Genomic DNA, 13082 nt, shown 5'->3' with positions numbered 1-13082 from the left:
GGATACATCATAGGACTGTTTATTCCCTCTATAATTCAGATTCCTTGAGAACTGAGATCGAAATGAGCTTGATAACCCCAGCACCCAACACATTGCCTAGAGGAAAATACATACTTGTCAATATTTGTTGAGAGAATGAATAACACATACCTTCCTATCTCAGGGCAGAAACTAACTTTCCTTTTGTAATATGTTCCTCAAACACATCCTGTCATTATGTCGCATTAGGTCCCTGGACCCGCACCTATCTGAGGTGCTAACCAGGCTCCGTTCACACCTGATTCTTTGCTCTTCGGCGAGGGTGGGACCGTATAGTAGGTACTCCGCCTACGCTGTTCAATTCCAATGAATGAATCCTGATGAGGTCTCCTTGGCTTGCAGTTCTGCCTTTGGTGTGTTCCAGTGTTTAGGAGACCAGACCAGTCTCTAAACAGGTACTATGTTATTAAGCGACAGTGTGTGGGATCCGGGAAATCTGTCAGTCCATGTGAGTTCAAAATAGTGCACCAGGGAAATGGCATCAGCGATGGTGTCATGGTAGTAATGCCCTCTGGCGCCCCCTCCTGGACACTGCCCACCATATCGTTAGGGACGGAACACCCGGGGGAACTAGAGCCTTTGCCTGGGTAAATTTGAACATCCCTTCAGAATTGGTAAGGAATAATATAGTAAGTTAACCACCTAGCTTTCCTCAAAGTGCGTTGTATGTAAAATTAATATCTTTTCTTTCAACAAAGAAAGAAAACTGAGTTACTCATATTGCAGTCCTTGGCTGCCTTTAATTTAGACACCTACTAGGGTTTTTTTTCCCCCCACATCCTTCAATACATTCTCCTGTCTTTATGTACTTTGAGAGCTTTATCATTTAAATGTTTTCATCATGGTCCCTCCCTTTCATTCCAATCCACTCAAATCCTTTCAGTTAGCAGAGTGTCCTTTGTAAATAGTAGCAATAAAAACACTTCCTTTGTCTCAATTCCCTCTGCCCAGAATGCTTAACATGTAAACAATGTGTACTGAAGCTTTGAGAAGAAATAGTACTGAAGCCTTCCGAGATGGCTGTGTTACAAACTGGTTCCACTGAGTAGCTTGGGACAGAATGGGTGATGTCAGGGATCATAATCTACCACACTCACCGACTGATCCTGAGTCTGATTTTACAGGGCTCTAAGCTTCACTTTGCTTATCTGCAAAGCAATGAGGAGGCTGTCTCTATGATCTCCAAATTTTCTTCCCACCCAGAACTGTATCTAAGCATCTTTTCCGGGAAGATAAGAGCAAAGACCACCCAGGTAGCCTGGGGAAGGCTGTCTGGCCTGAAACCCAAACCCCTGCCTGTCACCTGCTTCAGATCTGGTTCTGGGGAGTGATTGACAGCCCAGCCACAGGGACACCAGCCTGCTGAGGGGCCTGCTCCTGCCGTAAACTGTGACTTCCTCGACGCCACTCTCATGACTGTAGTGACATGGACTGCAGTGTAACAGCTCTCAATGATGCTCAAAGACTATGAGCAATGGGGTAATTTAGTGGAAATTCTTTTGTTTTCCTTTCTAAACTACCTCTTGAGTTTTACTTGTTAGATATGAAACTTCACAACAGCAGCATTTTTGATCTGGGTGACTGTCAGCCCTCTTCTGAACCCATCCAAGGGTGACCGGCTGAATCTGTCAGAGGCAATTTCTCTATTCCTAAGGGACCAAGCCCACCTTCCAAACTGCAGGAGTGCCTGTTCCCAAGCCCATCAACAGGCCTGCCATGTGTCACCTGGCTTCGCCCTTTTCTTCACCCTGGCTGAGACAAAAGGATAGAGCAGACTCTTCTCCCCTCTGCAGCCCAAGAGGGAGGAATGGCAGTACACCACCCAGGAGCTCCTCATCTCACCTGATGCCTTCCTGGTAAATCTGATAAGTAGTGACATTTGCCACAGGCCTCACAGAGTTGCAAGAAGCACCCACTCCACAGTTGTACTCAGGTCCCAGGATGTGGCTGGGCAGGGACTTAGCACAGTAGGTTCTTAACACAGGTAGTAACACAGCAAGTAACCTTATGGTTAATGGCCAGCTGTGGTCCTAGATTGCCTGCTTTGGAGTGTAGGGAGGTTGTCTGGTTATATGAGCTTGAGCCTCTGTCCATCTCAATGTCTTCATCAGACAGAGGGGGCTATTGTGATAATTAAATGCGTAATACCGAACAATGGTCAAAAGTGCAGAATAATCAGCCATCTAAATATTAACTACATATATCACATAAGACCACACTAGCACACTTATCCCCCAGTGAAGCTCATAGAATGACTGATTCTAATGTTCGTGTTTAACTCTTTTAATTTTTCTCTCATTGGTGGTGCACACTGTGATGCTGCCTGCTGGAGTAGCAATGCCGCTGGAGGGTGGGCTTGGGAAGATGGATGGTGGAGGAGAAGAGAGAACAGCCATTAACTGCCCAGGAGATCTCTCCAAATGATCACATGCACATTGCATAATGAATGGATTTTACTAAGCACACAAAATACTGTCTCCTACCCTCTGCACTCAGGTGAGTTTGATTTAGGCTTGGGAGTAAATTCATAACGAGACATTGCAAACTATCAATTTTTGTTTGTTTCGCAGATACCCAACTGCTATGTTACTTCAAATGGTGCTAAGTTTTCATGTTTGTAAATTTAATCACATCCATATATAAGTGGATTCATTTCCCCTAAGGGGATCATAATCTCCAGGAGCAGGTCCAGTGATGATGTTCACTCCAGGTGATTTTCTAAAGAATTTGGATAAATTTAGTGACCCAGAAGAGTCTATATACAACCCACTTAAGTTTGACCAGGGAGAGAACCAAGGTGTATGAAATTTAGCCTGCAAGGCTGTCTTTCCATGGCTAACTACAGAGGGTCTCTTCAGTGTGGGCCTCTTCACCACTCTCAGACTGGAAGATTAAAGGCCCCTTCACATAGCTGCCAGCCATTTTCTTTGCCCTGGAGCAGCACCATCTAACAGGCACCAGCAATGGAGTTAGAGGTCCTGAGGACATCTAACTGTAATGTAACTTTAGCTAGTTGAAGTTTAAACAGCACAGGTGCCTGGTGCTCACTGTATGCAATACAGTGTAGGACCTTTTCCACTAAAATCTCCATTACGATATAAAGGACTGCAGTTGCTTCCTAAAGATATGAAAGACAAAAATTGCAAATAGTATAGGTCAACATTCCTTCCAAAAATCTTTATCATTTTCTTTAAAAGGTGTTGAGCCTATCACCCAAGATAGTTTTGACATTCAGTTAACCTTCATCCTCTTCTTCGGTGATGTAAAAATGTTAAGGAAAGAGATAAGCTTAGAAGAGGAATTTTCCTTTGCTTTCAAGCACTTACAATTCTCGTATGTTAAGCTGACTTGCTCTGATGACACTGGCGGGCTGCATTTCAGATCAAAGCATCCAGAAATAAAAATGCAAATACATTGTCGGTTCAGGAAGAAGAAGAAGCTGTGACAGGATCTCATTCCCTGACTGATGCAGAAGAATCCTGCACACGCTGGCCATTTCCCCTCTTGTGAATCCTATTAGCAGATTTCCCTTCTGCCCTGAACAACCTGCCAGTGACTCATGCTTTTGGATATCTCTGCTGCAAACCACTCTGAAATGCAGAAAATGGGGCTGAAGATGGGAGGAGGGGCTGATGTGTGCCTCGTTTGCAACTTTTCATTTTAGTAGTTTAAAAAGCAATTAAGGGAAGGAATGAGGGTCCTGATTAGATAGAATGTGATTTTCCCCTTTTAATAGATTCAGAGCATGAAGACACATCAAGGTAACCCGTCATTGCATTACTGCCATCACCAGACTTGTCTATATTTCAGGGAGCATTCATTTCCTTCAAAGGAAGCCACGGCCCTCTGTGTGTTGATTCGGGTGTCAAGAAATGCAAAATTCTTGACAGCAGAGAACCGGAAGCAGCAGCCTTCAGATCGGAGCTGGAAATGTCTGCTCTGTGTGCCGTGCGTCCTTGCTTCTTGTGAGTCCAGACACCTGTCACTAAACTATGTTGCTGTGGGTGGCCCTATTTGTAGGATTTCAAAGCCCATCTGACCCTAGATAAACCTTGGTGCTTTTTAAGGGCTAGTTTATGTGCTGGGCCAGATGGTGAAAAATTGCTTTCTGACTAACTGATAGGCCAGGGTCCTTTGATGTTACAGAGTGTAGCCGGAGTTTAATTTTGCTGTACCCCGAGGAAGACTCTATCATCAGCAGGATGTGGCAGACCACTCACAAACTGCTTACCAAGAGTCAAACCACCAATAACGAGGTGGATTTGCAGCTGGGGTTATGAGTCATTAACGTGGATGCCAGGTAGGGTCTGTCTCTGGTCCTCCATGGCACAGGCATTAAAAAGCATGCCTGGAAGCAAGTACTTTGGGATCATTCTACAAGCAATGATAACAATAACTTTTGATGTATTTAATATTTTTGCCTTTTGCCCAGGTGAAGGAATTGAAGCTCAGAGAGGTTACAGACCTTACCCAAGAGTGCACAGATACAAAGAAACAAAATCAACATTCAATCTGAGGTCTTCAGCCCTTAGAGTCTGTGCCTTCTCCATTTCGCTAAGGCAGGATGCACAGGGCTGCATGGTTCAGCTCTATTTTCCAGTAAGGTGTGTCCAAAGGGAAAGAGAGTGAATTTCAAGAACACTTCCATCTTCCTTCCTTCAGTGTGTACAGAAAGGAAAGGGAATCAAAGGCCAAAGATTAGAAGCCTGAAGTCACCCCCAGCAATGAGTAGCCATGGGGTCTATCTAGGACTTAGGCCTTCTGAGAAGCTGGGCTGGGGTCCTTACCAGTTGGGCATGTCCATTAGGAGGTGCAAAGCATGTACTTCAACTAGTAAGAGGGATGAAGGTGCTTGGTGTCTGATGTGGGGCTTACCAACATTTCTAGCTCCTATTCACAACAATTTTACTTTCAGAAAGTAAATCTACAAATGAATTTGCCTAATGCCAAAAGATGAATTACAAGGTCATGACTTACGGTATTTCACAATCATAAGAAAATGGAAAACACCTTGAAATTTCCTTAATAGGGGACTGGATCAATACATTATAAAATATCCATATAACAGGATAATAGACAACTAGATAAAACAAAAGAAGCACCCTATAAAATGGCACAGAAATCAGACATAGCAGCCCAAGCCTATAATCCTAGCACTCTGCGAGGCTGATTCAGGAGGATTACAAGTTCTAGCTCAACCTGGGCAACCTAGTGACAGCATGTCTCAAAATAAAAACAAATAAAAGAGGAAGGTTTTAGGTGATGTTTACAATGTCATTTTCCTGTCAAACCAGGAAGAGAAAATAATCTCATATTTCCAATTGAACATAGAGACTATGGAAGAAACCAAGACCAGTAGTTACTTGGGGACTAAGAAGAATGCACATGGTCAGTGAAGGGCAAGGACAGTAAGGAAAATATCTTAATCCAATTTCTGCTGCTTTATCCAGGAGATAAAGCCAGAAACAGCAGCTACTGGAAAAATGTGTGTTGCATAGTTGCACACTCTTGCATGATAACCCTGATTTCTCCATGATTCTGAGAGGAAATGGAAGAAAATGCCTTCAAGACTGCATTTGGGTTTTGGAAGCTAGAATCTCCAGGCCCCACTGCCTGTTTTGGTTGTCATTTCCAGCACCCATTGCCACCTAAAGGCTAATGGCCAGCTCCTCAGGGGACTTGCTCCTTCAACTTGGTTGGCTTGCTCTTTGTGATGGTTTTTCTCCTCAGTAGCAGCACCTCCCAGGATGGGATACTCCTAGTGTTTTCACCACAGAATATCCAACTTAGCAGTTACACATTATACAGAATCCTCCTTATCCTCTCTCCTGAATCTGGATTAATTCCCTTTGCCTTCTGCTATGCAGGAAGGAGCTTCCTTTTTGGGCAACTAAAGCTCTCTCTCTCTCTCTCTCTCTCTCTCTCTCTCTCTCTCTCTCCTTGTCCTTTCCTTCTTCCTTCCCAATACTGTATTAAGAGAAATTTCTTCTGCCCTGAAACAAGATGTGTGAGAAATGTGAAAGTTGTCAGAATCAAAATGGAGTCATATGTATGAACCCTAACAACAAAGTATAAATAAAAATGGGCGGTTATGAAGGTAGGATTCTTACCTGTGGCTGCCTAACTGAAATATCATAAAAGACAGCTCCAACCATGAGCCTATCACTTACTATGGTATATGTATTGCCCTTGCAGTGTTCTATTATTTCCAAGCACAAATCACTGCTCTTTAAGTATCTGCCTTTGCCATTTTTTTAGATTGGCAAAAAGAGTACCTTAGGCTCTGTTACCCTAAACAACAGGTTTGAAACCCCAGACTTCAAACCTATCTACCTTCTCTGAGGAAATGATTAAGAGCTGTACCCTCTCACTGCTTTGCCCCTTCTCCAGCTTACCTCCCCGGCCCCTGATCCTGGGACATCCGAGACCCCAGCTGCTCAGTCCTATCATTCCTCAGTTGTGCTGTGAACCTCTAGTCCTTGCTCTGACCACCCTCTCACAACATTTCAATGTACCCTTTTTTTTTTTTAAGAAAAACCTGAAGAAAGGGAAGTTTATGGTAAACAAAAAGGTCATTTTCTGATGAAAAATTTGCAAGTCATTCACTGAGCAATAGAGTCCCCAGTTTACAAATCTGATTTAAACAACAACAACAAAAAAAAGGTTTTTAAAAATTCTTAACCATTGTTAACGTGTACTGAGCCAGTATTAAATGCCACGCACTATCTAAAGTGACACTGGTTTGAGGACAAAGTCCCCAGAAGAGTCTCTGAGGAGCTTCCTATGCATGTGAGGGAGCAGAGCGCTACCATCCCAGAGGAAACAGTGAATGAGAGAGAGAGCGAGTCTGGCCAGGAAAGTAGCTGGGCAAGGTGTGGCTTCCAAGGTAGAGCTTCAGCCTGAGTTCCAGGAGAGCTCAGGGGAGTGAATTGTCCTGGTGTTTGTTCCTCCTGCAAGCAAGCTTGCCAGCTGTTATCACCAGTCAGCTATTGGCTGTGAACCATCTCTGGCAGGGAAGGGCCTGGAAGAAGGGTACGGGTTAGGTGAGGGTAGGGCCCCTCATGAGAGGAGTCTGCATGGAGTGTCTACAACGTGTTACTACTGTGCTCGGTGTATGCTGGAGTACTTAATCACCACGTCATCCAGGGTAGGGTACTATCCTTATAAGCGCTGTACTCCAGAAGAGGATTCCAAGTCCTCAGAACAAGGAAAGCGATGAAGGTCACACAGGACCATGAGGTAAATCAAGGTCATCTTCCTCTGACAGCTCTGACGCAGATCTGCTCTTTATATACTAAGATTCGAGACAGCACTCTCAGGCACTTTCTCTTCCTTAATATACGTTTCCTTATAGCCCCTCGGACAACATGACTGTTGTTTCATAAGCAGATATCAAATATTTTTCCTTACGCTCACATAAGGACTGACCAAGACCAATAATTATGAAAATAAGTATACTTCTTAGAAATTTTATTGCACCTGAAAATATGCACTGCACATAAATAATATATATTATTCCTTTTCTGATTTAAAAGTGCAACTCATACTCTATAAATAAAATACTCTATAATTAAACCTATATTTCTCAGAATTTTAATGAATATTTTATTCTTAAAGCTCATACAAAAATGTAACACAGTTAGAAGTAAACTCCTGCTGTTTGTTTTGTAACAAAGCTTTGAGAGGATGCCATAGGACAGAAGTTCATGTCCCACTTGATGTCCTCCTAGTCACCTTTGGCCATTCTGTATCTCCTGACACTTTCAGGTTAAGGTGAAAGATGCCAGAATAACAATTTCCAGTGCTGTGGTTGGGTGAATGGTATGGAACCAAAACCTGTCACACAGGAAAATGTTTTCAGAACAGAGATTAATGAACTTCTATGAAGTGTGCAGTACGTTTTTCTGTCGCTCAAACTAATAACATGCCCTTAAAAAGCTTCAGTGTGTGGACCAGTGCCAAGGCAAGGAGGGCATTCCCTGCAGGCAAAACCAAAGGGACAAGGCCTTTGGTTATAGCATTTCAAATGCAGCTTCTTGCTCACCTCCTAATTAATAATGCCATAATGCACCTGACAGTAGCAAACTTTAAAAAGCATCTCCTATGCTTAGTTGCAGAGCTAACAATTAAAAAAAAAAAAAAAAAAAAAAGAGGACTCTTTTTTCAGAAAACACCCAAAAGCCCTCTATTTCAGACAGCTTTGTATTCTGTCTGTTTAGCATTATTCCTTGAGATACAGACTATCTCTCAGGGAGTCCCGGATCACGTGTTTCCTGCAGTGTCTTGGCTGAGCTCAGCCTAAGCCTAGGATTTCACTAGGTGTTAGGTAGTAAGATCTACTGTGACAGTATGGACTTTCCCTTGAGGGACCTATTAGCAGGTCAGAATACCTAGCAAACTTCCTAAAAGTGGCCCCGTGGGGGCTGGAGAAGGTTAAGCCAGAGTTTGGAGCTGGGAAGGACCAGCTGAAATAAATCAGCTAAAAGCTCCTGTGGGGCCCTTAGCTTAGATAAGCAAAAGCTAAGGAGGGAAGCAGAGAAATAAGGTCTATGTTCTGACTCTCAGAGGGGAGGGAGGAAGTTGACTAATTAAATTTGGGGACCCAGGTGAGGGGAAATACTCCTTGATTTGGCTAACCCAGGAAGGAAATAAATTTGTTGGAAAATTAGAATATTGAAATCTAATTTAAAGTTTTGGTCCTTTGTGAACGTTGGAAAGTGGAAAGATAGGTCTTGGGAAAATGCAGACAGCACTGCATTTGAGATTCTGGGGCCTGTGTTTAACGTCACCACACTGTTGGGCTTAGTGAAAGGAGAGCCTTGTGGTCTCATTGCCAGAACACCCAGAGGACCTCATTATTCTACAGGGGTCCTTCAGTCCCTGGGCTCCACGTCCCCCTCCCTCATGTCTTCCTAGACTCGGTAGCATCAATCATCATTCTCCTTCTTTCCTCTTTAATCTTTCCCTCCCTGCGCGTCCTTCCTTTTGGCCTGTACAATCAGGTCTCCAGATAATCAGTCAGCAACCAAACCCTCTTCCCATAGCGTGCTTCCTTCTCCAGTTACTGCCCCGTTTTCTTCACAGCACCACTCAACGCGGGCTTCTGCTACTTCCTCGCTTCCCATTACTTCCTGACTCTGTACCCTGAATAGTCCTCTACCTTTGAGAGTGCCGTCCTAAAGGCCCTAGTGGATATGTCTAGTGGCGAGGCTCTCTTCCCTACCAGTTTCTGAGCAGTTAACACTGCAAATAACTCTTTTCCTAAGATCTCCTTTGTTGTGTTAGTTTTTTTTTTTTTTTAATACGGTGACAAAATACTTGAGAAAATCAAGTTAAAGGTCATTGTCTCAGAGTGTTTAGTTCATGGTCGGCTGGCTCCATTGTTTCTGGGCCTGTGATGAGGTAGAAACATCACAGCAGAAGGTAGTGGCAGAGTGACTTGGAAGGAGAGAGAGACAGAGAGAGAGAGAGAGAGAGAGAGAGAGAGAGAGAGAATGTACCCTTCCAAGTCATACTCCCAATTACCTACCTTTTCCAAATAGCCCCCACCTCTTAAAGGTTCACTCATCTCACAGTAGCACCGCCACCTGGGGATCAAACCTTGAACACATGAGCTGGATGAAGAGTTCAGGTGCATTCCAGTGTCTCCTAGACCATGCTTTCTGAGTCTTCTCTGCTGTCTCTTCTTCTAACACCCACTTAAGCATAGACAGTCCCTAAGATTTGGTTGTTTTTATCCAACTCTCGTTGCTCTGTGTTCTCCTGGGAGAGTCAGCTTCTCTGTTTCCACCATCATTTCCATGTGACACAGTCAGATGTGAGTGTCCGGCCCAGATTTTCTACTGAGCTCAGATTGTAATGCAAGCTACTTAGGAGCCCTTCAAATCCAACAGGCACAGAACCAGTCATTATCTTCTTCTCTAATCCTCCTTCTTCCTAAAGCCTCTTTCTCTTCTATGGCATCACTACTCAGAACTCACCCCTCAGGGTCATCTTTGACTTGTTTCTTGCTCTAATCTATCACATGCAAATTAATTGGAAAATCCTGCTGTAAATCAGGGCGATGTGATCCGGAATCTGTGCCTCAGCTTCATACCATGCTCTACCCTTGATCTTCTCTGTCTGATCCTTCTTTCTACTCCTATTGGCCTTGGTGAGGATTCCAGACAACCTCCTATCACATGAAGAACTTAAAAAGTCCACTCTGAGAGACTATAGCAGGAGGATCACAAGTTTGAGCCCAGCCTGAACAACTTAGTATCTTAGCAAGACCCTTTCTCAAAAAAAATTTTTTTTAATTAATAGACCACCTAGACTCATCAATTCCTCTAATCTGTCTCACACAAATACATAAAGCATTGGATCATCGAATTGAAGACATTACTCCTGTCCTCCAAAAAACAATTTGGTAGTCCTCTGTCTTTTACAGCATTAGTCCATCCTCCTCAGTCTGAACACTCAAGTCTTCTAGAAACCAATGCCTTCTGTCTTCCTTACTTCCCCCCAAAACATTCACCCTGGTGTTCTTGCCTTGCTGAACATATTCTGCAATTCTCCTGATGTTTTAGTATTTTCCCTGTGTGAAAGTACTTCCTCTAGTTGCTGCATGCTGGAACCCTACCCATACTTCTCTGCTGTGATTACATACTGCTTCCTCCAGGAAATCACTTTAGATAGCCGCCCTCACCCCGATTCGTTACCCTCCCTCTTCTCTCTATAAACCCTGTAACTTTTGACTTCTATTGAGCAGTGTTACCTGATCAGCCACAAAGCAGCAGAAGTAGCATTTGTTAGAAATGTAGACTCACTGGGGGTGGCATCCAGGACTGATATTTTAGCAAGTTTGCTGGATGATTGGGAGACAGGCTATGAAGCATGACGGCAATGCACTATGTATTTGAATGTATTCCTACCTAGACTGTGAACTTCTTGAGGTCAGGGCTTGCCATGTCACCAGGCCATCTTGGAATTACAGGAAGCTCGAGCTTGTTGAGTAGCACCTTATCGTACCTCAGTATGACTCTGCGGTACTGCTCATGAACCATGATGCTGCACATCAGTAAAGGAATCAGCCCTCTCATTGCAGCTTTGATATTCATACTTTCTTTGTCTACAGGATTTGATGTCAGTGGTAGATAAAAAAACAAAAATGTTCTACTTAACATAAACATCCAAAAAAGAGTTCCTTGCCCAACTATCAATTTCACCTTGACCCCCCACCCCCGCATAAGTGAATATTGAGGGGAAAGGTGAGTGTCATTTGACATTTACTACCTCCTAGGAAATATGGCATTTTGTTCAGTCCTCACAACAATTTATGCAGTTATACTCTGGTTATCCTCATTTTTATGATACATAAACTGAGGCTCCAAGAGATTAAGAAGTTGTGCATGATCATGCTACCAGAAATTGCACCTAGCTATCTCACTACATTCCCCCTGTGTTTTTATTTCTTTTAAATAGGACTGGAATTTGGGGAGAAGCCAGAGAATTCTCTGTTCTGTCTCATGAGATTATTCAACTCCCCAACCCAGTGGTGAAACCCAAGTTTTACTGAGTACCTACATGCCCTGGTTTTGCTTTCATTCTTCTCAAGCACTGAATACTCCTTGACTATAATAACACTTTCCTGATGGCTTTCAGTAGACTCAAGTCAATTATCACCTGAGCAGAGCCTCCTTTTGTCAGACTGGAGTGAGCGGGAGATGCTCCTGAACCTATTAAAGCTGGCCTGGAGCCCTATGAGTCACTAGCTCTGTTGAGTCATGGAGCCCTCTGAGTTAGAGGAGGCAACACAGCCAATGGATTTTATGGCATTGGACTCAGTACTACCAGGATATTGTTAATTAGCCTTTTAAGGCCCTGGAAATCTCTGGTCTTGGCATGGAGCTGATGATTCATAGTTGTCCACCATATAAAGGGAAATTGGTTTCAGACAAAGCCTGTGGTCTGAAACGATCTTCCTGTCCAAAGTGGCAAGACCACTCCCCATCTAAAGCTCTCCCCAGGTTTTATAGCCTTGGACTTGAGAGCTGAATGAAAAAAAAAGGTCAGGATCCTGGTCCTCTGTGGGCTCTTCTCAGGCATAGGTCTACCAGGGCATCAGGGAGTAAGCTTGTATTTGGAACCTGAGCTCAAAGAGCTGGCTTGGTCCCCGAATCAAGTCAAAGTCTCTTTATTGTGTTTGAGAGTATCAGCGGAGAGTTGAAGGGGGAGATGATTAATCTACTTTGGCACATGTTCTCACCCATAACTCAGAAAGAAAAACTCCATGTTGGGCAACCCAGCCTGTAGCACTTGTATCACGGTGTTTACACAGAAAAAGTGTCTTTATTCTTCATTCATTTGTTTCCTCATTCATTCCTTCACTCAGTAACCATCCATTCAGGATCTCATGAGCATCAGGTGTTGTGCTGGGGGCTGAGGTACAAAGAAGTCCCCATGGATTCCTATGGTGTTCAAGGGCACCTGTGTTACCCATCCCATGACTCTGTGGTCCCCTGGTGTCATCCCCCACCTGCACTCTGTGACTCCCAATCCCCAGCAGTGCAGGAAGGAGGCATGCTTGCAGTCTTCCGGCTTTGCTCCTGCACAGACAGGCCCAGGCTCAGGCTTGTGACACCCAGCCCCTGACTTCCCTCTTGGGAGTCCCCTCAGTGTCCCCTCCAGACAGCCAGCCTCCTGACCCTGTCCTGCTTCCCTCAGTCTTCCTGAAGCCACTACAGTCCCAGCCAAGAGAAGCCAAGATGATTATTTATCCTGCCCCCTAGGCCGGGACCCCCTGCTCTCTGCAAGAATCCCTTATTCTTTCTAGGAGGCCAAAGAGAAAAACACTATTCCTTTGACTGCTATTATGCACCCCAGGCCCCAGCCTCAACTGCAAGCTGAAGAGATACTACCAAGTTCAGAGGGGCTTAGGGCCAGTGCTTCCTTATTCTGCAACTCTCCCCTGCAGATCATTTAAGAACTAGATTAACAAAAGAATGGCATCTACCACACACACACACACACACACACACACACACACACACACACACACACAC

This window comes from Fukomys damarensis, unplaced genomic scaffold, assembly GCF_012274545.1.
Source record: "Fukomys damarensis isolate Sample0158 unplaced genomic scaffold, DMR_v1.0_HiC HiC_scaffold_1, whole genome shotgun sequence".
Taxonomy (NCBI): domain Eukaryota; kingdom Metazoa; phylum Chordata; class Mammalia; order Rodentia; family Bathyergidae; genus Fukomys; species Fukomys damarensis.
This window is presented reverse-complemented; position numbering follows the sequence as displayed.